Source organism: Schistocerca serialis, chromosome 5 (genome assembly GCF_023864345.2).
Source record: "Schistocerca serialis cubense isolate TAMUIC-IGC-003099 chromosome 5, iqSchSeri2.2, whole genome shotgun sequence".
NCBI lineage: Eukaryota > Metazoa > Arthropoda > Insecta > Orthoptera > Acrididae > Schistocerca > Schistocerca serialis.
The window spans coordinates 600,088,169-600,114,144 of record NC_064642.1 but is presented as its reverse complement, the minus strand read 5'-3'; the positions used below and the strand labels follow the sequence as shown (position 1 = coordinate 600,114,144).

Genomic DNA, 25,976 nt, shown 5'->3' with positions numbered 1-25,976 from the left:
GAGAGAACTGAGGTTGACCAAAAAAAAAAATCATCATTTGATATTCTACGGGAAATACACTCCTGGAAATTGAAATAAGAACACCGTGAATTCATTGTCCCAGGAAGGGGAAACTTTATTGACACATTCCTGGGGTCAGATACATCACATGATCACACTGACAGAACCACAGGCAAATAGACACAGGCAACAGAGCATGCACAATGTTGGCACTAGTACAGTGTATATCCACCTTTCGCAGCAATGCAGGCTGCTATTCTCCCATGGAGACGATCGTAGAGATGCTGGATGTAGTCCTGTGGAACGGCTTGCCATGCCATTTCCACCTGGCGCCTCAGTTGGACCAGCGTTCGTGCTGGACGTGCAGACCGCGTGAGACGACGCTTCATCCAGTCCCAAACATGCTCAATGGGGGACAGATCCGGAGATCTTGCTGGCCAGGGTAGTTGACTTACACCTTCTAGAGCACGTTGGGTGGCACGGGATACATGCGGACGTGCATCGTCCTGTTGGAACAGCAAGTTCCTTTGCCGGTCTAGGAATGGTAGAACGATGGGTTCGATGACGGTTTGGATGTACCGTGAACTATTCAGTGTCCCCTCGACGATCACCAGTGGTGTACGGCCAGTGTAGGAGATCGCTCCCCACACCATGATGCCGGGTGTTGGCCCTGTGTGCCTCGGTCGTATGCAGTCCTGATTGTGGCGCTCACCTGCACGGCGCCAAACACGCATACGACCATCATTGGCACCAAGGCAGAAGCGACTCTCATCGCTGAAGACGACACGTCTCCATTCGTCCCTCCATTCACGCCTGTCGCGACACCACTGGAGGCGGGCTGCACGATGTTGGGGCGTGAGCAGAAGACGGCCTAACGGTGTGCGGGACCGTAGCCCAGCTTCATGGAGACGGTTGCGAATGGTCCTCGCCGATACCCCAGGAGCAACAGTGTCCCTAATTTGCTGGGAAGTGGCGGTGCGGTCCCCTACGGCACTGCGTAGGATCCTACGGTCTTGGCGTGCATCCGTGCGTCGCTGCGGTCCGGTCCCAGGTCGACGGGCACGTGCACCTTCCGCCGACCACTGGCGACAACATAGATGTACTGTGGAGACCTCACGCCCCACGTGTTGAGCAATTCGGCGGTACGTCCACCCGGCCTCCCGCATGCCCACTATACGCCCTCGCTCAAAGTCCGTCAACTGCACATACGGTTCACGTCCACGCTGTCGCGGCATGCTACCAGTGTTAAAGACTGCGATGGAGCTCCGTATGCCACGGCAAACTGGCTGACACTGACGGCGGCGGTGCACAAATGCTGCGCAGCTAGCGCCATTCGACGGCCAACACCGCGGTTCCTGGTGTGTCCGCTGTGCCGTGCGTGTGATCATTGCTTGTACAGCCCTCTCGCAGTGTCAGGAGCAAGTATGGTGGGTCTGACACACCGGTGTTAATGTGTTCTTTTTTCCATTTCCAGGAGTGTATATCAGCGCTGCCCCCCCTCGTCCGCCCCCCCCCCCCCGTTATCTCCCTCCGCCCAACTACAGATAAATTTAAATTTCTGCTGTCACCCATATCCCCATCATCAAAAAACGAAATGAAACAATGACAGATGCAGTTACATCGCGGCAGGAGCAATCACCGTTTAGTTGTGATACCCTGCTACTGGCAGTTCTTTCGAAGAATTCAAGTTTACAAGTGCAGTTAGAACTAATCGTTTTTGAGACATTATTATGGGAACGTGTCATGCATTAGTCTGTTAATTAAACGATTATGTTGGACTAAGTAAAGTGTGCACACCGATGAACGTCTTTATGCTTTTATTCATAATATTCCATTAATGAAATTTTAAGAAGCTTGTCTTCGTGGCCGTTCCCCACATTTTCTGAGCAACAAATTATATGATCGTGCATTCTGGCGTAACATTCCACAATGCTAGCAATGATTTATACATTTCGATGCACTCTAATACTAATAGTCTACATCTACATCTACATTTATACTCCGCAAGCCACCCAACGGTGTGTGGCGGAGTGCGCTTTACGTGCCACTGTCATTACCTCCCTTTCCTGTTCCAGTCGCGTATGGTTCGCGGGAAGAACGACTGTCTGAAAGCCTCCGTGCGCGCTCTAATCTCTCTAATTTTACATACGTGATCTCCTGGGGAGGTGTAATTAGGGGGAGTAAGTACCTCATCCGGAAACCTGGACAACAAGCTACAGAATAATGGTTCAAATGGGAGGTGTAAGTAGGGGGAAGCAATATATTCGATACCTCATCCTGAAGCGCACCCTCTTGAAACCTGGCGAGCAAGCTACACCGCGATGCAGAGCGCCTCTCTTGCAGAGTCTGCCACTTGAGTTTGTTAAACATCTCCGTAACGCTATCACGGTTACCAAATAACCCTGTGACGAAACGTGCCGCCCTTCTTTGGATCTTCTCTATCTCCTCCGTCAACCCGATCTGGTACGGATCCCACACTGATGAGCAATACTCAAGTATAGGTCGAACGAGTGTTTGTAAGCCACCTCCTTTGTTGATGGACTACATTTTCTAAGGACTCTCCCAATGAATCTCAACCTGGTACCCGCCTTACCAACAATTAATTTTATATGATCATTCCACTTCAAATCGTTCCGCACGCATACTCCCAGATATTTTACAGAAGTAACTGCTACCAGTGTTTGTTCCGCTACCATATAATCAAACATTAAAGGATCCTTCTTTCTATGTATTCGCAATACATTTGTCTATGTTAAGGGTCAGTTGCCACTCCCTGCACCAAGTGCCTATCCGCTGCAGATCTTCCAGCATTTCGCTACAATTTTGTAATGCTGCAACTTCTCTGTATACCACAGTATCATCCGCGAAAAGCCGCATGGGACTTCCGACACTATCTACTAGGTCATCCTCGCCGGCCGCTGTGGCCGAGCGGTTCTAGGCGCTTTAGTCTGTAGCCGCGCGACCGCTACGGGCGCAGGTTCGAATCCTGCTTCGGGCATGGATGTGTGTGATGTCCTTAGGTTAGTTAGGTTTAAGTAGTTCTAAGTTCTAGGGGAGTGCGCTTGCCGAGGAGCGTCGGGTGAAATAGTCGATGACGGAGCCACCGATGGGGACCGGTGCGCTGGCGACGGCGCGTTGAACCCAGCAGTTCAAGAGTGCCCTTGGCTTTTGGGCGAGGTCCGGTCCAGGGCAAGAGACGGGCTCCCACCTTTTTATCACTCATTACCAATGATGGCTGAAATCGAAATGAGTGATTCGAGTGCGCCTAAACGGGCATCTATCGTGTCTGCTCCCTCTCCGCAGGACGACATGGGACAGGCAGAGGACGAAACAGTAACACCGAGACACGCGAGGATTACACTGCTCTTGGAGCAAAACATAAAAAACGTCAAAATAAGTCAAGCGGCTTTGTCTGTAATCAAAAACGAGTTATCAGCATGGTCTATGGCCGATGCAAAACTTGAATGCCGCGTCATAGAGTTCGAAAAAGAAAATGACAGATTGAGAAAGCAACCCACTAAGGCCTGTGCGGGTGTGGCTGCGCAAGGGCCAATCAAGCCACAAAGGACTAAAGAAAAGACACTATCGAAAGAGTCACCAAACGGCCAGACACGGCAGTCCTCCTCAGGACCCTGCCTGGCCAAGACACTAGTGTTAAGAAAATTCAAGAATTATTAACAACCACATTCGATCCCGTCAGAGACAAAATTAAAATTAAAGTTAAATCTAGTAGGAACTCGGTGATCGTAGAAGTTGCCACCGAGGAGGATAAAGAAAAACTAATAAACAATCAAAAGTTGAATTCGATGGTCAAATGCGAACCTAGGAAAGGGAACCCATTAGTCATTTTGTACGATGAACCGATAGTAATGACAAATGATGAGCTATACGAGACAATCGGGACACAAATCTTCGATGAAATTGATGACGAGGAATTTAAGAATTCTTTCAAGCTGAGATTTAAAACGGGGCCTCGGGATCTTGATGTACACCACATCGCCGAGGTCTCCGCGCAAGTGTGGAAAAGAATCAAAACAATAGGCAGATTATTTGTAGGCTTCCACGCGGTAAACCGAGGGATTATGTCGTGGTATCTCTTTGCCATAACTGTGGTGACTTGGACCACATTCTGAGGCACTGCACCAGGGGGTCAGCATGCTCCAAGTGTTGTGAGAGTGGTCACACTCGGAAAGAATGTAGAACAGTAGGAGTTAGCATTCTGTGCAAAAGTCGCGGCAAGAAATCCTGTAGTGCTACGGGATGGAATGGCCCAACCTACTGGATGCTCGAACAAAGGTTAATTTCAAGAAGTGATTATGGCTAAGTACGGCTCAGTAAACAGGATGCCTAAGCGTAAAGGAGGATGTATGCCATGAGGACAAACAGATTTAAAGAATTTATAGCACGTAGGAGACTGTCCGCAGGGGGAATGCCCTCATAGCGACAATAGTAGTCACAAAACAAACCCTACGGGTAACAACACTCTCGCAACACTGCAACAGTCGCTGCTGCAACAGTCGCTGCTGCAACAGTCGCTGCTGCAACAGCCACTCCAACGCCGTGGAGATACAATCTCCTGCGGGGGTTGCAACTATTGTAAACATGTATTTCCAATATGGAGATAACATCGAACAACACCTAGATCACTTAATAAGAGTAGCCACGGCGTTGCGAGGGTGGAAACTGGTTATAACAGCTGACATAAATGCAAAATCCCCCCTGGTACAGTGGCACAAGAGGTGAAAATGGTGGTAAAGTGGAGGAGATTATCATGGCTTTACAACTTGTGGTGGCTAACAAACCTGGTAATCCTCCCACCTATATGGCGGGAGGGGGCCGAAGTCCCAACATCGATGTGGCATTAGTCACACTGAATGCTGTAAACATGATACAAAACTGGACAGTTGAAGAGAATGCCACCACATGCGATCACAATTTTATAACCTTTACTTTAGGAGACAGAGAGTGCCACTGGGCCATGGTGTGGGAGTTGCAACCGAATTACAAAAGAGAATGGTGGGAGCGACTAGCGAGAGAGAGCAACATTCCTGCATTGCCAGAAGGTGACGTGCAACGGGATGTTGACGTAGACAAGAGAGCTGAGGAACTGTTGAGTACAGTAACCAGAGCGATGAAGGCAGCTGTTGTAACCAGGAGGAGGACCATGGCAGCCTCCCCATCACCATGGTCAGCTGAGCTAGAGGCATTGCGTCAGTCAGTCAAAAGGCTCAGGAGACACTGCCAGCGCTGATTTTGTTTTTTGTTTCGTTTTGGTTTTAGGGTGCAGAACTGCTATGGTCATTAGCGCCCGGTCCGTGACTTAGGAAACAGTAAAAAACCGAAATGGAAAACCAGCAGCAATGGGAACGAAAGTCATAAAATTGGATAAACTAAAAGCAGAAGGAAGGCTTAAAAATCCACTACAGAAAGGGGTTGGTTGTCCCCAAAAAAAGCTTCAAATGACTGACGTCATTTCACTGGCACTAATAAACTTGAGAACGTGGTCGGCTGAGCGCGTGTCATCTGCGAAAATCGACGATATATCAGGCGATAGCTGTAGACGGGAGCGTAACGGATTAAAATAGGGGCACTCAATTAAAAGGTATCTTACCGTCCACAGCTGAGAGCAGTGGGGACAGAGTGGGGGAGGAACGCCGCTTAAAAGATGTCGATGGCTAAAAAGACACTGCTGTATCCGGAGTCTAGTTAAAATTACCTCCTCCCGACGACGCGTTCGGGAGGAAGAGGTCCAAGCACAAGGAAGAGCTTTCATGTCCCGCAATTTATTATGGGTAAGTGTCGACCAATGTGTGTGCCATAAATGAACAACACGTCGACATAGAACGCTCCGTAGATCGGCGAAGGGAATCGATTGAATAGCTGGCCGAGGAAGAGAGACTGCAGCCTTGGTTGCAATATCGGCCGCCTCGTTTCCACAGATACCAACGTGTCCCGGGAGCCAGACGAACGCCACCGAGACGCCCCCCAGGTGGAGCAAGCGCAGACAGTCCTGAATTCGGTGGACCAGAGGGTGCACAGGATAAAGAGCTTGGAGACTGAGGAGAGAGCTGAGAGAATCTGAGCAGATAACGTACTGTATCCGCTGATGGTGGCGGATGTAGTGGACAGCCTGGAGAACAGCGTAAAGCTCCGCAGTATAAACCGAACACTGGTCGGGAAGCCGAAATTGATTTGGGGTGTCGCCAACAATATAGGCACTCCCTACACCAAACGATGTTTTTGAGCCATCAGTGTAAATAAATGTGGCTTCCTTAATTTGAGCACATAGAGCAGCAAATGCCCGACGATAAGCAAGTGAAGGGGTACCATCCTTGGGAAATCGACAAAGGTCACTGAGCAGGCAGATCCGGGGACGGAGCCAAGGCGATGCTGTACTCCAAGTTGTCAAGAAGGTTTTAGGAAAGCGGAAGGAAAGAGAATGGAGCAGTTGACGGGAGCGGACTCCCGGTGGTAGTAGGGAGGAGGGGCGGCCTGCATACCCTACATCAAAGGAGGCGTCGAGAAAAAGGTCATAGGCTGGATTAGCAGGCATGGAAGACAGATGGCTAGCATAACGACTCAGAAGGACTACTCGCCGATTGGACAGCGGAGGTTCAGCAGTCTCAGCATAAAGGCTTTCCACAGGGCTGGTGTAAAAAGCTCCAGACACTAAACGCAATCCACGGTGGTGGATAGAGTCGAGACGCCGAAGAATAGACGGCCGAGCAGAGGAGTAAACTGTGCTTCCATAGTCCAATTTCGAGTGCGCTAAGGCGCGATAGAGGCGGAGAAAGACCACTCGGTCCGCTCCCCAGGAGGTACCATTCAGGACACGGAGGGTGTTGAGGGATCGCAGACAGCAAGCCGAAAGATAGGAAACGTGGGAGGACCAGCACAGTTTTCTGTCAAACATAAGACCCAAGAATTTAGCGACGTTTGAAAACGGAAGGTTGACAGGACCTAGATGTAAGGAGGGCGGAAGAAACTCCTTACGTCGCCAAAAATTAACACAAACGGTCTTACTGGGAGAAAAACGGAAGCCGGTTTCGATGCTCCAAGAGTGGATGCGATCGAGACATCCTTGAAGACGTCGTTGAAGAAGGCTGGTCCGTTGAGAGCTGTAGTAGATCGCAAAATCGTCCACAAAGAGGGAGCCCGATACATCAGGAAGGAGACAATCCATAATTGGATTGATGGCAATGGCAAACAGTACAACACTCAGCACGGAGCCTTGGGGTACCCCGTTTTCTTGGGAGAAAGTACGGGAGAGAGTACTGTTCACCCGCACCCTAAATGTGCGCTCTGCCATAAATTCGCGAAGAAAAAGGGGCAGCCGACCTCGAAAGCCCCATGAGAACAGTGTGCGGAGGATGCCTGTCCTCCAACAGGTATCGTATGCCCTCTCCTGATCAAAAAATATTGCTACTGTTTGGCGTTTCCGGAGAAAATTGTTCATGATATAAGTGGAGAGAGCAACAAGATGGTCAACTGCAGAACGATGTATTTCGGAATCCGCATTGGGCAGGTGTTAAAGGACTGCGGGATTCCAGCCACCACGCTAAACGGTAATTCACCATAAGCTCCAAAACCTTACAGACACTACTCGTGAGAGAAATGGGGCGATAGCTAGAGGGGAGATGTTTGTCCTTTCCAGGTTTCGGAACAGGAACGACGATACCTTCCCGCCATAGTCTGGGAAAAGTACTGTCGGTCCAATTTCGATTATAAAGGCGAAGGAGGTAACGCAGACTATGGGTTGATAAATGCAGCAACATTTGGACGTGGATACCATCCGGTCTTACGGCGGAGGAGCGAGAAGAAGAGAGTGCATGTCGGAGTTCCCGCAAGGAGAAAACAGTATTGTAGCTTTCGCGATTTTGAGAGGAGAAAGCAAGAGGTAGCACTTCCGCTGCACGTTTCTTCGGGAGAAACGCTGGCGGTAATTTGAAGAGCTCGAAATCTCAGCAATGTGTTGAATCAACGAGTTAGAAATTGCGACGGGGTCCACTAATGTGTCATGCGCGACAGTGAGCCCAGAGACCGGGGAGAAACTAGATGCGCCTGAGAACCGTCGAAGCCGACTCCAAACTTCCGAAGAGGGAGTGAAGGTGTTAAATGAGCTAATAAAGAATTTCCAGCCTGCCTTCTTGCCATCGCGGATGACACGACGGCATCGCTCTCGGAACTGCTTATAGCGGATACAGTTGGTCAATGTAGGATGGTGGCGGAAAACGCGGAGAGCACGTCGCCGCTCACGTATTGCATGACGGCATGCCTCGTTCCACCAAGGAACTGGGGGGCGCCAGGGCAATTCGGAGGTGCGTGGTATTGAATGTTCCGCAGCTGTAATAATAACGTCGGTAATATGTGTGACCTCATCGTCGACGCTGGGAAAGTGACGGTCATCGAATGTCGCTAGAGACGAAAAAAGTGTCCAATCGGCTTGGGCAAACTTCCAGCGTCGCGGGCGCGTGTAGGGCAGTTGAGGCTGCAGTCTAAGGACACATGGAAAGTGGTCACTCGAGTGTGTATCATCAAGGGCGAACCATTCGAAGCGCCGAGCTAGCGGAACAGTACCGACCGCAAGGTCCAAATGAGATAAATTTGTCGTAGAGGCAGACAAAAAAGCAGGGACCCCAGTGTTGAGGCAAACTAGATCTGCTTGGTGGAAGACGTCTAGCAATAGTGAGCCACGTGGACAAGGATGTGGAGATCCCCAAAGCGGGTGGTGGGCATTGAAGTCCCCAACCAGCAAATAGGGGGGTGGAAGCTGACCAAGAAGATGAAGGAGATCAGCTCGTGCCATTGGTGTGGACGATGGAATGTATACAGTACAAAGAGAGAACGTGTATCCAGAAAGGGAAAGACGGACGGTGACAGCTTGGAAGGAAGTGTTTAAATGGATTGGGTGATAATGGAGAGTATCATGGAGAAGAATCATGAGTCCTCCATGTGCTAGAGTGCCTTCAACAGAGGGGAGATCATATCGGACGGACTGAAAATGAGGGAGAACAAAGCGGTCATGGGGACGCAGCTTTGTTTCCTGAAGACAGAAGATGACCGGCGAGTAGGATCGTAAGAGGATCGACAATTCATCCCGATTGGCTCGAATACCGTGGATATTCCAGTGGATAATGGACATAGGGTGAACAGAAAATGGAGGAGTGTGACCAAGGTCGCTGTCAACTCAACGACTGCTCTGAGCTTGCGACCGACAGCATGGAACGGCATTCAGCCGAAGGCAGAAGATCCTGATCCATAGGTTGGTCAGGAGCAGCTCCTGCCACCAGCGATCGGCCGGTTGATCGGCCACCAGCAGTGTGCCTCGGCGACACAGAAGACGGCCAAGGGCGATTTCCGCCAGGTGGTGCTGTAGATGGGACACGCCTTGGCGGAGCAGGAGAGGAACTGGGTTTCTTTGTAGCCTTCTTGGAAGTATGATGTTTAGAGGAAGGAGGAACCGATGGTTGGGAAGTTGCCGTACGTAAAAACTCTTCACGAGAATGCTCTTTTTTCGAAGTCTTGGTGTCTGAATTTTGGGCTCGAGATTTAGCAGAACTCGACGAAGGGTGAGCCAGAGAGTGGGCAGGCGAAAGTGGTGAGGTTGAACGGGCGATCTTTGCGCTGGCCGATCTGACGACCGTGGCACTAAAGGTGAGGTCGCAAGTCTGCATGGCCGCCTCCTTTGTTGGCCGAGGAGAAGCAAGGACAGTGCTGTATTTTCCTTTCTGAGGCACGGTGGGCTGTCGACTGGCGAATAATTTTCGAGCAGCAAAGGTCGACACCTTTTCCTTTACTCTAATTTCCTGGATGAGCTTTTCGTCCTTAAAAACGGGACAATCTCGAGAGGAAGCAGCGTGGTGACCCATACAGTTAATGCAGCGAGGGGATGGAGGTGGACAAGCACCCTCATGGGCATCCTTGCCACATGTAACACATTTGGCCGGATTGGAACAGGACTGGCTGGTGTGATTGAACCGCTGACATCGATAGCAACACGTAGGGTTTGGGGCGTAAGGGCGAACGGAAATTATCTCATAGCCTGCTTTGATTTTCGATGGGAGTTGAACATTGTCAAGTGTCAAGAAGACAGTGCGGGTTGGAATCATGTTCGTGTCAACTTTTTTCATAACCCTATGAACAGCCGTTACGCCCTGGTCAGACAGGTAGTGCTGAATTTCTTCGTCAGACAATCCATCGAGGGAGCGTGTATAAACGACTCTACGCGAGGAATTTAAAGTACGGTGCGGTTCCACCCGGACAGGGAAGGTGTGTAGTAGTGAGGCACGCAGCAATTTTTGTGCCTGGAGGGCACTGACTGTTTCTAACAACAGGGTGCCATTCCGTAACCTGGAACAAGACTTTACAGGACCTGCAATTGCGTCGACACCTTTCTGAATAATGAAAGGGTTGACCGTGGAGAAGTCGTGACCGTCAGACCGAGAAACAACAAGGAACTGTGGCAACGATGGAAGAACTGACTGTGGCTGAGACTCAGTGAACTTACGTTTGTGGGCAGACATAGTGGAAGGTGAGGAAACCATTGCGGAAGAATCCCCCATGATTACCGTCGTCTCCGATGGCGCGCTCCTCCCTTGTGGGGGCCCTCTCTGAGGGCACTCATGCCTTAGGTGATTGTTCACACCTCAGGTCACACCTCCCGACAAACGGACGGAGGGACCAATCGGCACTTTCGGAAGGTATCAGCTCGGGTAATCACCCCTCCCTGGGCCTGGCCGTTACCAGGGGGTACGTACGTGTCCTACCTAACTACCCGAGGCGGGGAATTACGCGTTACCCCGTCACCGTCAACGCATGGAAGTGCGTGGGTCTGCCTTGTGCCACGCACAGGGAGGAAGAAACAGAACGGGAAAGGAAAGAAGATAGGTCTCAAACGCCGCAGCGGAGAAAAGGGTAAAGAGAAGAGGTAAGGAAAAGAGAAGACCAAAGGAAGGATGAAGACATACAACCAAGGAAGGCGAAGAATGCGGTACATTTACAAGCGTCCGTCTCCGTACTTAGGCACAAACCATACTCCCAGAGGGGGAGAAAGGGAAGGAAAGAGCGAGAGGTGAGAGGGGAAAGGGAGGAAGGCCACATTAGGTCGGGGTCCCGTGCTCGCTACACACATATCCACAAAAGAGCTACCAGCGCTCTGGGGGCTACCAGCGCTGTGTTGTCTGGTGGGAAAAGCAAAGATGTCTATTGCAATACCGGGAGGCGAAAGAGAAATTTCAAAACGAACAGACTGACCACACACTGAGTGCTGTGCGGGATGAACAGCAAGCAATTCAGCTTCAGGCCGGGGCGATCTGCTACTGATGCAATCGCCCTGGCGGCTGAGATCTGTGGCTCTATCCCGTATAAGTACGTTGTTGGCATCGTGGTCGACATCACTGGCCCCTTTGACAACCTGTGGTGGTCTTTGCTCTTCTCCTGCTTGCGGGAGAAAGAGTGTCCAGGGCCGCTATGTGGTTGCCTGAGGAGCTATTGTGAGGGTCGAGAGGTCTGGTTATCATCCCCTATCGGTCAAGTTGGAAAACCTTAACAAAGGGATGTCCCCAGGGTTCCGTTTTAGGTCCCCTATTCTGGGATATCCATACGGAACCACTTCTAGACAACTTGCAACAGAGTGAAGAAGTGCTAGAGGTGATAACCTACGCCGATGACCTCCTGTTGGTTGGCGGCCGGAGTCGCGAAGACATTGAACCAAAATCGAAGGGGCCATGGCAAAACTGCAACTATGGTGCCGTAATACTAAAATGCCCATTTCACCAACTAAATCAACATACCTTTTGCTGAAAGGACAGCTAGTAAGAAATCTAACAGTAAAAATTGGGGGCTCACCAGTTCTCAGGCGACATGAGACACAATACTTGGGAGTTATCATCGATGAAAGGTGGAACTTCTGGAAGCATATTGAATCCGTAATCTAAAGAGCATTACGAGTACTCAATAACCTCATCTCCATAGGACACAAAAGATTTCACCCCCCACCCCCCACCATCTGATAAAATTGTACCGTAACAGTATACTAACTTCAACAGTAGGTTACAGCTCGGGAGTCTGGGCACACAGGTTGACAACGGTGGTGCCCACCATGACAATGAAAAGAGTACAGAGGAACATGCTGTTGAGATGTGTGGGGGCTTATAAGACATCTCCAGGGGGTGCCCTATTAGTGATAAAGGGGCTCTGAACTCTGGACATCGAAATTAGAGAGCAAGCAGCATGGTACTGGGCTAAGAAAGGCAATGATATGAAAACAAAAAATATTCTGGGAGTTCGGGCTAGGGTCAAGGGTGAGATAAGGGGGCCAGGATCTATGGCAGGAATCATAGGATATTGATGAATCTAGCAGAAGAACCTTCAGACCCTTGTCAAATGTTATAGAAAGGTTAGGCATGAGGTATTTCGAGCCAACCCGGGGCTTAATTCATTTTCTCACTGGTCATTGGACCTACCAGACATATCTATGCCGGTTGGGGAATAGGGCTACACCTAAGTGTGACTGTGGTGCATCGGAGGGTACTCCCGACCATGTGGTTTAAAAGGGACCCCTTTTCGATGGTGTAGCAGTACATTACGACGACAAGTACCAAACAATGATACACACAACTTATTAAGACACGAAGAGACTTTCGAAACCTTGAATAACCTGGCAAACGAGGTATCACGTAAAGTTCTGACAGCATACCTGAGGGACATTCGCGATTAAAAACCAACTACTGAACGTGTCCTAGTATCTTAATCCTGTACCGCCCATACGTGGACAGGTCGACTTGCTAGTTGGAATCAGCCACGTGCAGGGCTAGGGGGACTGGGGTACATTAACTTCACGATTATGACAGCACCGGTCTTGACGTAGGTTAGTTAGTAGTTAGGAGGATTAGAAGTGGATACCAAAATAGGAACCTGCAGCGACTAGTAATTTTGGCCTGCCTAGTGTCAGGGGATTAGCTCGATGAGCAAGGCATTGCAGTAGGTTTATATTCACACTGACACACCTGTAACGCTGCAGACAGTTTGGATTACTAAGAAGTAGGTAGTAGTGTGTATAGTTTAACAAAAATCGTAAGTTTGCCCATTAACCTGTACTGTTTATACTGTCTGTAGTTTACAAATTTACAAATTAACTGTAATAGCTGCAAATAACATAACATTGTATCACATAGGACTCACTAATCATTAAGGTCGTAGGTTATATTGTATAATTATTATGTACTGAAATTAAAGATTTTTTTTAAGATCTAGGGGTCTGATGACTTCAGATGTTAAGTCCCATAGTGCTGAGAGCCATTTGAATCATATGAACTAATAGTCTTTTATCTTATTTTGGACTTACTTTCCACGCAACAAGAGAAAACCTAATAACCCAACCACCTTGGTTTTTGCCTCGCGCCCACAGACGGCACAATATTTTCAGACAGCACAACACATTGCCAATGTTTTTAACGTTCTCAGTATTATTGCACAAACTCTCAATCCCTCTCAGAGACGATTAATATTACTGAACATTCGCAAAATATTCTCCATATTATTGATCGTCTAGACAACGCATTGAATACCGGGCAGTTGTAATTAGAGTGCAGCTACTCACTAAGGCGCGAAGTGGGCTGTAACTATCGTATGGAAGCGAAACTTTCTAAATATTGTGAATGTGGAATCGATTTACTCTCGGGAAAAACCTAATTTCAATTTTGGCCTCCAAGGGAAAACTGGCGCTGAACAGCATCTCGTCGATTTCTATGCTGCTCATATTGAACGTATTTTACAAAAGTCGGTTAATAATAATTTCAACATTACGTCTTTCTCACTTGGCTGACCTTTTCTGCCCACGTCTCATTCCTAATCCTTCACATTCGAATAATTTCTATACCTCTTCCTCGCATTCACAGCAACAGATTTGCATTTGGTGGCGAAAATTGGAACTCATTTTTTCCAAATGTTTATCTTTAAATACAGCCCACTCTAAACCTCTGTGAGTACCTACACTTCAGTTATAATCACCCAGTATCACGAAGTTAAATTATCAATGACAGTTGCCGGCCGATGTGGCCTAGCGGTTCTAGGTGCTTCTGTCCGGAACCGCGCTGCTGCTACGGTCGCAGGTTCGAATCCTGCCACAGGCATGGATGTGTGTGATGTCCTTAGGTTAGTTAGGTTTAAGTGGTTCTAAGTCTAGGGGACTGATGACCTCATGTGTTAAGTCACATTGTGCTTAGAGCCATTTGAACCATCAATGATAGTCATCTGTTTCAAGAATGAATTTTGATGAAACCTGTTTTTCAAATTTTTTTGATATCAGTCTATTTAGTAACACAGAAAAACACGTGTTATAGTTATGGAAAATACAATCTTGTATTCAAGGTTGTCCACTGTAAAATCATTTCCAGAAGTTATCTTTACTAAACGTTCCATTTCTCAATGATATTAATTCAAATTAACACGCCAGTAGACGTTGTATGAATGTGGAACGTTTGTAGTTTATTTCTTTTCCTCTGTTTTTGCAGTGTTATTGCTTGCTTTTTAATCAGGAATCTACTCTCAGTAGTTGTACAGTACTGTGGCAGTGGTTTCATAATGTAAAAATTAGAAACACGTTTGAGTACAAAAACACAAAGAAACTGACGACACAATGTTGTTGAGAAAATAGGATCTAGATCTTCAATAGAAGAGGCAAGGCTACTAATAGAAGAGGCCATACCTGTGCAGTTTGAAACAACTGTATTTCCACCAACCTCTCCCTCTGAAATGAGTAAAATAATAAACTCACTGAAAAGTAAAAGCTCTTACGGAATGGATGGCATTTCCAGCAAGGTACTTAAAGCTTGTTCCCCACAGATAAGTAGGATTCTCAGCCACGTATGTAATAGCTCTTTGGAGCATGGTGTTTTCCCCGATACACTGAAATATGCCATTGTAAATCCATTGCATAAAAAGGGGGATACGTCGGATGTCAACAACTATGGCCCGATCTCTCTTCTGACAGCTCTATCAAAATTTTTTGAGAAAGTAATGTATTCAAGAGTAGCCTCCCATATTTGTAAAAATAAAGTACTAACAAAATATAAGTTTGGTTTTCAGAAAGGCTTTTCAACAGAAAATGCTATATACGCTTTCACTGATCAAATAATAAATGCTCTGAATAACTGGACATCACCCATTGGTATTTTTTGTGATCTCTCAAAGGCCTTTGATTGTGTAAATCATGGAATTCTTTTAGATAAGCTAAATCATTATGGTTTGAAGGGGGCAGTGCACAAATGGTTTAATTCATACTTAACTGGAATAATGCAGAAAGTTGAAATAAGTGGTTCATGTAATGTTAAAACAACAGCTGATTCCTCAAACTGGGGGGGCTATCAAGTATGTGGTCCCACAGGGTTCGGTCTCAGGTCCTTTACTGTTCTTGATATACATTAATGACTTACCATTCCACATTGATGAAGATGCAAAGTTAGTTCTTTTTGCTGATGATACAAGTATAGTAATAAGATCCAAAAACCAAGAACTAAGTGAAGTAATTGTAAATGACGTTTTTCACAAAATTATTAAGTGGTTCTCAGCAAATGGACTCTCTTTAAATTTTGATAAAACACAGTATATACAGTTCTGTACAGTAAATGGCACAACTCCAGCAATAAATATAGACTTTGAACAGAAGTCTGTAGCCAAGGTAGACTTTTCAAAAATTTTAGGTGTGTCCATTGATGAGAGGTTAAACTGGAAGCAACACATTGATGGTCTGCTGAAATGTCTCAGTTCAGCTACGTATGCTATTAGGGTTATTGCAAATTTTGGTGATAAGAATCTCAGTAAATTAGCTTACTATGCCTACTTTCGTTCACTGCTTTCGTATGGTATCATATTCTGGGGTAATTCATCGTTGAGTATAAAAGTATTCATTACTCAAAAACGTGTAATCAGAATAGTTGCTGGAGCCCACCCACAGTAATCCTGCAGACATCTATTTAAGGATCTAGGGATCCTCACAGTAACCTCACTGTATATATATTCACTTATGAAATTTGTTGTTAATAATACAACCTAGTTCAAAAGTAATAGCAGTATGCATAGCTATAACACCAGGAGAAAGGATTATCTTCACTATGCAGGGTTAAATCTGACTTTGGCACAGAAAGAGGTAAATTATGCTGCCACAAAAGTCTTTGGTCACCTACCAAACAGCATCAAAAGCCTGACAGATAGCCAACCAACATTTAAAAATAAATTAAAAGAATTTCTAGATGACAACTCCTTCTACTCATTGGCTGAATTTTTAGACATAAATTAAGTGAGGAGAAAAAAAAACCAACTTAAACATTAGTGTCATGCAATATTTTGTGTAATGTAATATCTTGTACAGACATCTTTTATTAACCTGACACGTGCCACATCATTACGAAGTGTCGTATTCATGATCTATGGAACAAGTATTAATCTAATCTAATCTACTTCGCACGCCATTTTTCCTTAAGCTCCTTCACGTGCTTTACGAGAGTTGGTTTTCCAATTACATCGTTCATCTTCCATTTTATTTCTTGTTGAGAAAATACGGACTTTTATTCTTACCATCCACTTAAATGCTTCTGGAGAGAAGAGCGGGTTACGAAAAGGTTGGATTCTCGGAATTTCGAATCCTTAACCGCAGATACGACATTACAACAGACCGTTTCTAAAACTTCTAATGACACCTAAGGCTCTAAGAATTGATTTAGCAGTGTTCTTGCGAATAAAGCCTTTGGGAGGCTACGGCTATGTCCATATTGTCATTTAATATATTCGTCTGGTGATGGTACCATTCAGAAAACAAGGGACATACAGAAAGCCCTTTCGTTAACAGCTGGCAGGCAGTCCTCATTTATCTTTACAGGGATTTTCTGTTGCCGACTACCATTCCATTTCTGTGTTGTCATGGACTGACAAGATTTTTTCTCACGTCCCATAGATGTTGAAATAGCTAGTGATGAACTGTATCTTCTGACTGCACAAATCTGATGCTTTCGAAGGAACAGTCGTGTCATTTGTCATAAAAGCCTCAGATAACCACGAGAAACCCGATCTGGATAGCAGTACAGTAATTAGTTCCCTCATTACGTCGATCACGCTTTTAGTATATTGTTCCTTGCCTGGTTTTTGTTACTAGAAACCTTTCTTTTAACTTCAACTATCTTCGCTTCCGTGCGGTGTTTGTGCTTTCAAATCTTTTACCAGCATCTCGTACCTATATCCTGTATGTCAGATACTTTCAACCTCGTGGGCACAGCTCACGTCAAGTTATAAAAAAGAATTAAATACAGCTATGAGGGAATATTAGTTTCAAAACACTTTTCATACAATACGTTTCTAGAATATACGTTTTGTGACGTAAAGTATCATGTTTCCCCTGAGACTTACTTCAGTGAGTGAGAGGTGTCACGTCTTTCAGTGTCACACAAATTTTTGTTTTTAAAGGGGATCACTTAAGACTATTTCCATTGGTTCGCCCCTCAAATTTCTCCCTCGTATCACAAAACTGTCGTCTGTTGTAGTACAAACTGAAAAAATAAATTCCTTTTAAAGCACAGTTTCGTATATAATTTATATTCAAAACCTTACACCTGTGTCACAGAACAAATCCTACACAAGTTTAAGGGAAGAAATGCTTCCGATAATTATTACAGCATTTAAAGAACATCAAAATATGAACAGGCTGAAATGAACAAACAGTACATGAGACTGTGTAAATCAATTCAGCTGTAAAAAGCTAAGGAGCATATTATCAGCAAAATGAGAAATATGCAAAAGTGAAATGCCAAAATGAGCACTTCTCATTTGGGAGTAAATCAAAACAATCAGAATGGCTGAAAGAGAGCACAGTAACATGAGCCATAAACGAATAAGAGCTAAGCAACTAAGAAAATAAGAGAATAGGCAAAAATGAGATGCCAACAAAAATGAGATCTAGCCAAACTCTGTCGGCACTTACATACGGTTGCGCTCGTGGCGGCACCTCGCGGCCCGTACGCGACACGCGCGCCTGCGACCGCAGTGCACTCTTAGCGCTCGCGGCGGCGTCTAGCGGCCCGTACACAAGTTGTGTGATTGCTGTCGCAGGTCGATCCTTAATCTATGATGTTACAGAGGGACTGGTAACTAAGTTAACAATATCTTTAGAGTAAACTGCAGAATAGTGTCTTCTCATTTTATTTCTACTACCATTATACAAACTGAAACTAACGTTTCATGGCGCCTGTTCACGAAATCAAAATACACACGGGGATCATTTCTTTAAGGCGTTACGAGATTGTGATCCTAGATACTTTGTCAGTGTGTAATGCACACTACTACCCTATGACGCCACAGTGCAATATTATTTCTCTCACTATCAACAATTATTACTTGGTTCCTTAGTCCAATAGATTTGACTTAGTACCCGGCAGCTAGGAAGCATTTTATTCGTTGTTTCTAATGTATGCTGAAATAATCTTTGAATCCTGGTCCTGTTCACAGCACTGCCCCATTTGGTAATGTGTTATACCTCTTACGAGGTACGTAAATATCCAGCATGAAAGCTTTATACAAACTGCTTCCTTTTACGGCGATTGACAAAGAGTACAGGTATGTGAAAAGTTCATGATACTTAAGGCGCGACAGGAAGACAATATGCTGTCAGCGGCTCCCTGAACAGAAGACAAAAAGCTTCTCTTACAAAAATTCAAAGAAGATACTTTCACCTGAAAAAAAAAAAAAACATGTTCTCGACGTTTCCTAGAACAGATTGGCACGAAACGTGCTGTTATCACTTTATTAAAAATAGCTCTGTGCGGTAGGCGAACCTCGCTTCTGTAAGTTTAAATAACGTATATGATGGACATTGAGATGTAATATTTTTTTCGTAAGACGCCTTGACGTAGTAGCTTGCCACTAATAAACACCACATTTAAGAGAAACTGACTCTAAACGGAACTAAGGGCTGTGCCGTATAAGGGTGGACACGCTTGACGAAAATAAACTTGCTCTGCAGAATACATTAAAATTACTTGGGTGAAATTGAAAGATGTAAGATTATCACCGCTCGCGTATTTCATCCGTGAGTTTCAAACAAAATTTTAGGCTCACGACATTGGTTGATTTAAGGGTACGAAGAAAATATTAGGCAGCAATAAATAACAACTCCAATGACGCTCGTAGAAGTGTACTTGACAGACAGGATACGTCAAGACCTTCCGTTTGCAACGAAAGGCCGGGATTTCAAAGTAATAAGATTCTTTAGAAACCAAAGCTTAACATTTCCAGTAACTCGTCGTTAGACAAGGAAGAAGTTAATTACATGTTCTATAGATCATTTGAACGATTCTTTTATCGATATAATGTGGAACGAGTCAGTGTCAGGATAATTATACATGATTAGTATTAACACTAATGAACCAGTTCTTAGTCATACTCGTGAGCTACGGTAAAAAATACTTTTTCGCAGGCTACCAGTTCTTCTTTTGCTTATTTTGTACTTGCATCAATTTTCAAATAGAAATTCGTCAATGTAATTCAAGTTGTAAAAGTATAAATGATTTCAGGATTTTTTAAAACTTGTCTTGCTAAGTGTCAGACATTTTATGATACTAGGCATAAGATCAAAAATTTTTGTTGCTGCATATTGAGTTCCTATCTTCAGTTCTGGATCAAAGATCTTCCTCCCTTAAGTGTTGTAGGTTTATACATCACTGTTCTCAACTTTTGAGGTATTACTCATGATGTATATCATTACCGAAAGTATATATTGTGACGGCGCGGTTAAATTGCTGAGTCCTTGAACAGGTAGCTACATGATATCCGTGACGCACGTACGTATTACTTCACTGTTGTGCAATCAATACTTTCTTCCTAAGTTGTGAGTTACCCCAGAAAATTATTCATTGAAACATTACCTAGTAGAAATACGCAAAGCATCTCAGAAGGTTAATTCGTTTGTTTCCAAAACTCAATTAAACAAAAACCGAAGGTAAGTGAATTCAACTGTTTGAGCAGGTGAGGGATTTTTTCTTCCATTCGTGGTTTTTATCGACATGTACGTCTCTACCACTAATTAGGAACTATATAAAAAAGAATAACAAATATACACAAGACGAGGTCTTAGAGAGAAAGGGCATACAGTTTCGAGGTAAAATATGAAGTAAATAGGTCCTCTCTTTTTTCAAAGAAAGGGTCACTGTTTTTACCTTAATGTCTTTGGGGAAGGCACGGAAAACCGAACTGTGGGGAGTATGAAACCAAATTTACTCAAATACTAGTCCCGTTACACTGTTTAGTGGGACTTTGTAGCAGGTAATTTAGTTGTACGTGATAGGATGCTGAGCGTTGATTACGGTGGTTCTAAACATGTTTTAGCCACACTTCAGATCAATAGAAATGCTCGTGCTGAGTTGGGAATTACGCATCTCTGTTATTCGTAGTGGTAAGGGTGGTTCTGTGAACGTTGCGGAGGCGGTCCTGGTCATAAATCCAAGCCCATACAACACTGGTTTGAGAAAGGGGAATATTATAATCATGATCACCGTCATCGTCATCGTCATCGTCATCATCATCATCATCATCGGTTCTTACAAACTGGGTAAGTGGGATTATAGAGGCATCAAGTGCCCTTATTCTACTTGGTTTGTCCCATAAGATCATTGCATCTCTTGACTGTCTCACAAGACCATCCACGTCGGTTACATTTAAAGTCGGTTGGTTGCGGCAGTATAGAACAAAATATTCTATCGATCCCGGAGCAACTGGTGCAGAGATTAATTTAGGCCAGGATGTGGCCAACTTCCTAGAATTTTTTTTAGTTTTCTGACTGGTCTGATGCGACCCGACACGAATTCCCCTCCTGTGCCAACATCTTGATCTCGGAGTAGCACTTACAAACTACGTCCTCAATTACTTCCCGGATGTACTCCAATCTCTCTGTCTTCCGCTACAGTTTTTCCATCTAGTTCCCGTAGTACCATGGAAGTAATTCCCTGACGTCTTAACAGAGGTCTTATCACCCTGCCCTTTCTCCTGGTCAATGTTTCCCACATATTCCTTTTCTCACAGATTTTGTGCAGAACCTTTCCTCATCTTATCACTGCAGCTAATTTTCAACATTCGTCTGCAGCACCACATCTCAAATGTTACGATTTTCCCACAGTCCACGTTCCAGTACCATACAACGCTGTGCTCCAAACGTACATTCTCATAAATTTCTTCCTCGAATTAAGGCCTATGTTTCAGACTAGTGGACTTCTCTTGGCCATGAATGCCGTTTTTGCCAGTGCTACTCTGCTTTTTATGTCCTCCTTGCTCCGTCCGTCATTGGTTATTTTGCTGCCTAGGCAGCAGAATTCATTGACCTCGTCTATCTCGTGACCGTCAATCCTGATATTAAGTTTTTCACTATTCTGGTTTCTGCCTCTTCTCATTACTTTCGTCTTACTCTCAATCCGTATTCTGTACTCATTAGACTGTTTATTCCCTTCAGCAAGCCGGCCGCGGTAGCCGAGCGGTTCTAGGCGCTTCAGTCCGGAACTATGCGACTACTACGGTCGCAGGTTCGAATCCTGCCTCGGGCACGGATGTGTGTGATGTCCTTAGGTTAGTTAGGTTTAAGTAGTTCTAAGTTCTAGGGGACTGATGACCTCAGATGTTAAGTCCCGTCGTGCTCAGAGCCATTTGAACCATTTCCATTCAGCAGATCGTGTAGTTCCTCTTCAGTTTTACTCAGGGTGGCAATGTCATCAGCGAATCGTATCATTGATATCCTTTCACCTTCAATTTTAATTCCGCTCCTGAAACTTTCTTTTAGTTCCATCATTGCTTAATCGATGTACAGATTGAACAGTAGGGGCGAAAGAATACGTTCTTATCTTACATCCATTTTAATCCGAGCATTTCTTTCTTCGTTTGCACTCTTATAACTCCTTCTTGGCTCTTTTACATGTTGTCTCCTTAGAGTTTACCCATATTTCTCTCAGGCTTTCGAACATCTTGGACCGCTTAACATTGTCGAACGCTTTCTTGAGATCGACAAATCCTATAAAAGCGTCTTGATTTTTCTTTAATCTCGCTTGCATTAGCAACCTAAAGGTCAGAATTGCCACTCTGTAGGCTTTATCTTTCCTAAAGTGAAACTGATCGTCATCTAACACATACTCAGTTTTCTTTTCCATTCTTCTATATATTATTCTTGTCAGCAACTTTGATGCATGAGCTGTTAAGCAGCTTGTGCGACAATTTACGCACCTGTCCACACTTGCAGTCTTCCGAATTGTGTGGAAGTGTGTGGAAGTCAGATGATATATCGCCAGATTCATACAGGCTACACACTAACGGGAATTTTGTTTGCCACGTTCCCAAATGATTTTAGAAATTCAGATAGAGTATTCTCTATACCTTCCGCCTTATTTGTTCTTAAGTCTCCCAAAGCTCCTTTAAATTCTGATTCTAATACTGTGTCTCCTATCTCTTCTAAATCAACTCCTGTTTCTCTTTTATCACATCAGACAAATCTTCCGCCTCGTGGAGGTCTTCAATGTACTCTCTCCACCTATCCGCTCTATCCTCTGCATTTAACAGTGGAATACCACTTGCTTTTAATTTCACCGAAGGCTGTTTTGACTTTTCTATATGGTTAATCTTCCTTCCGATCTTTCGATAATCATTTCATTTTCGATTTCTTCATTTTTTCAGGCAGCTATTTCGTCTTGAGTTACTCGCACTTCCAGTTTATTTCATTCCCACTGACTTGTATTTCTGTGTTCCTGCATTTCTCTGAACGTTTTTGTGCTTCGATCTTTCTTCGATCAACTGAAGTTTTTCTTCTGTTACCCCTTTTTTGGTCGCTGTTAACTTCTGTGCACCCATGGTTTTCTTTCCAACTTCTGTGATTGCCCTTTTAAGGTATGTTCGTTTCTCTTCAACCGAACTGCCTATTGAGCTGTTTAGTATCGCAATATCTATATTTTAGATAACATCAAGCGGATCTGTTCATCGCTTACTTCTTCCGTATCTCTCCTTTGAATATTGATTCTTCCTGACTAGTCTCAAATTTCTACCTCCTCTTCATCACCACTATATTGTGATCTGAGTCTCTATCTGCTCCTGTGTACGATGCGTGATCATGCTGTAACCCAACTGAAACTTTCCCGTATCTCCCGCCCTTCTCAAAGCGTACCTGCTCCTCTGGTGATTCTTGAAAAGAATATTCGCTGTTACTAACTGAAATTTATCACAGAACTGAAGTAGTCTTTCTCCTCTCTGATTCCCACTACCAAGCCCACAGTGTCCAGTAACTGTTTCTTCAGTTACTTTCCACACAACCACATTCCAGTTGCCCTTGACTATTAGATTTTCATCTCCGATTACGTACTGAACTACCCGTTCAGTATCACATATACATTATCTCTTCATCTTCAGCTTGCGACTTCGGCGTGTATACTGAACTATCGTCGTCGGTGCTGGCTTTCTGACGATTGTGATGATGCCAACTCCGTCACAGTAACACACTCTTAGCGCTACCTTACTATTCATAACGATTACTACGCCCGTTACGCCGCTGCACCGTTGATGTGCCATACGCTCATCTGGGCAGAAATTCTTGTCCTCTCTCAATTTCTCTTCAGTGATCCTCACTATATCTAGACTGAGCCTTTACATTTCACTTCTCAGATTTTCTAACTTCCTTACCACGTTCAAGTTTGTGGTATTCCACGCCCCGACTCGTAGAACTTTATCCTTTTCTTTAGTTATTCGATCTTTTTCTCACACACTTTTTCTCGCACACTTACCGCTCCTCGGATATCCGGACGGGTGTCTAGTCCGGAATCTTTTGCCAAAGAAGACAGCATCATGACATTTTTTCACTTAGAGCCCACATGTCGTGTGTGTACACATTATGTGTTTGTAATGCAGTGGTTTCCATTGCCTTCTGCATCATCATACCGTTGATCGTTGCCGATTCTTCCACTTTTAGGAGCAGTTTCCGACCCCATGGGCACGAAGTGCCCTGAACCTCTGTCGACTCCTCCGCCCTCTTCGACAAAGCCGTTGCCAGAACGAGGGTGACTTCTTATGCCGGAAGTCTTCGGCCGCCAATGCTGATTTTTATTCACTTTTTAGCGGTGGCTGGATTCGAGATCGGGACCGAGGACGTTTTTATTATTAATCAAAGATGCTATCCTCGGACCACGGCATTCACTGGAAATACCCAGTCATCAAAAGTGCTATAGCGTATTTCTCCAACCTACTCCGTAGCTTTAAAGATGATGCAACGTATCTAGAAATGGTTGCTAGCAGGGTGAGTCTGTACCTATCAGGGACTCGATGATACGATGGTCTTGCCTTTCGTCTTATAGCCTGTTGTTTCTTACGAACACTTCAGCGCCTTTGCTACATTCCTATCATAGTGTCCAGTCAGGGTGTCCACATTACCGTGACTATATTCGCCGACATTACCCAAGAAACCCCCACGGCTACACCCTGTGAAGTAACAACTTCCAGGAAACATTGCTACTATCAAGTTAATCGACTGCCATGTGATATGAAAATGTCGATCGTTTGTTACGTTCTTTTCAGTTAACCACTTTGCTTTGAGATAATATCTCAACCTTTATATTCTATTTACACTCCTGCTGTACCTAATTCTTGAAGAACTTCACTTCACAACTGTATTTCCCCTTAACTAATATATGCCGATGTGTGTTATTACGCCGAAAGCCTCACTAAATTCTCAATCCAATCATATACTTTTGTTAATATTTCTACTAAACAACCAGTTTATTAAAAAAAGAACCGTAAGCTAATCTATCACGCTTGACTTCCTTCTCATGCAAGATCTCCTAATACTGTTAAGTCATGTTGGTACATGTGTGTTACTCGTCAGTTGCTTGTTCGTGATTATACAGAGTAGAGTTACTGCTATTATATCGCTTAGAACACTACTTCTGGGCGCCAATCCCAAAATTTATCAGCTTTAGTGGTTTCAAAAGCCTTTTGTTACATATGTCTATGTATGTTGCACATTATTATCTCAAACTTCAATGCTAAAGCATTGTTTTCTTGAAAGGCAAAGTGGTTTCTAATTTATCGGATCACGACCGTGATAGTCTCCGACAGGGTTTCAATTCGTTGTGGAAGCATGAGTACTATGACGACGCTGAAATGAAATAACCTGTTGAAATGCGACAGTTTTGCACTCTCATACTCTACACTAGAACATAGGCCACGCACAGAGTGTTATTCTCTACAACGCGACGCAACATACTGTCTGCCGGACATAAGAAACTCTAAAGCAAGAGCGTAACGACGTTCATGCAGTTACATTAGTGGAGGGTCACATTAAGACACGATTTGTGTATCGCACATCTTGTAAAGAATTGTTTATTCACTTCAGAAAATTCGTACTTCGGTTTATTCAGTAAGTTCGTCTTCTGGAATCAAATATCAGAGAAATATAACTATGCCACTATGTTTTGAATTACCAAAATATTGCTCCTCTCTGCTCTTTGAGGTAAGGACGAACGAGCTGTCAGTGTACTAACGCAGTACGCCCAGCCCGTTTGCAGCGCAACTGCACCAAAACTCTTAAGCTACGTTAAGTTCTGTTTTGAACCACGGCGTTTGTTTACTGTTTACTTACACAAAGATAAAGTATTCATAATTTCAAGTAGCTGCGTCGGTTTACAAGTACACCGAGGTACTGAGTCTCAGTTTGTCTAAAAAAATTACCGAATTACTTTTATTTGAACCATCTGGCGAGTGGAATTCCTTTATTTGCAGTTACGACACAGAATATAACAATAAAATTCTCTAACTGCTCTCAAGATATTGCAAAATTACTGAAATACGCTCCAGATTTACTTTAAAATACGCTGAGGTGACAAAGGTTATCGGATACCACCCAATATCGTATTGGACCTTTCTTTGCCCGGAGTAACGCGGCAACTCACCAAGTCTTTGGAAGTCCCCTGCAG

At 44.7% G+C, this 25,976-nt stretch overlaps 1 protein-coding gene across 1 annotated transcript in view; it reads right to left on the bottom strand.

Moving 5' to 3' along the window:
- The window catches only part of LOC126480921 (alpha-tocopherol transfer protein-like), a 127,954-nt gene that overhangs the window by 75,467 nt on the left and 26,511 nt on the right, over positions 1-25,976 (bottom strand). The gene's annotated exons all lie outside the window — the stretch shown is intronic.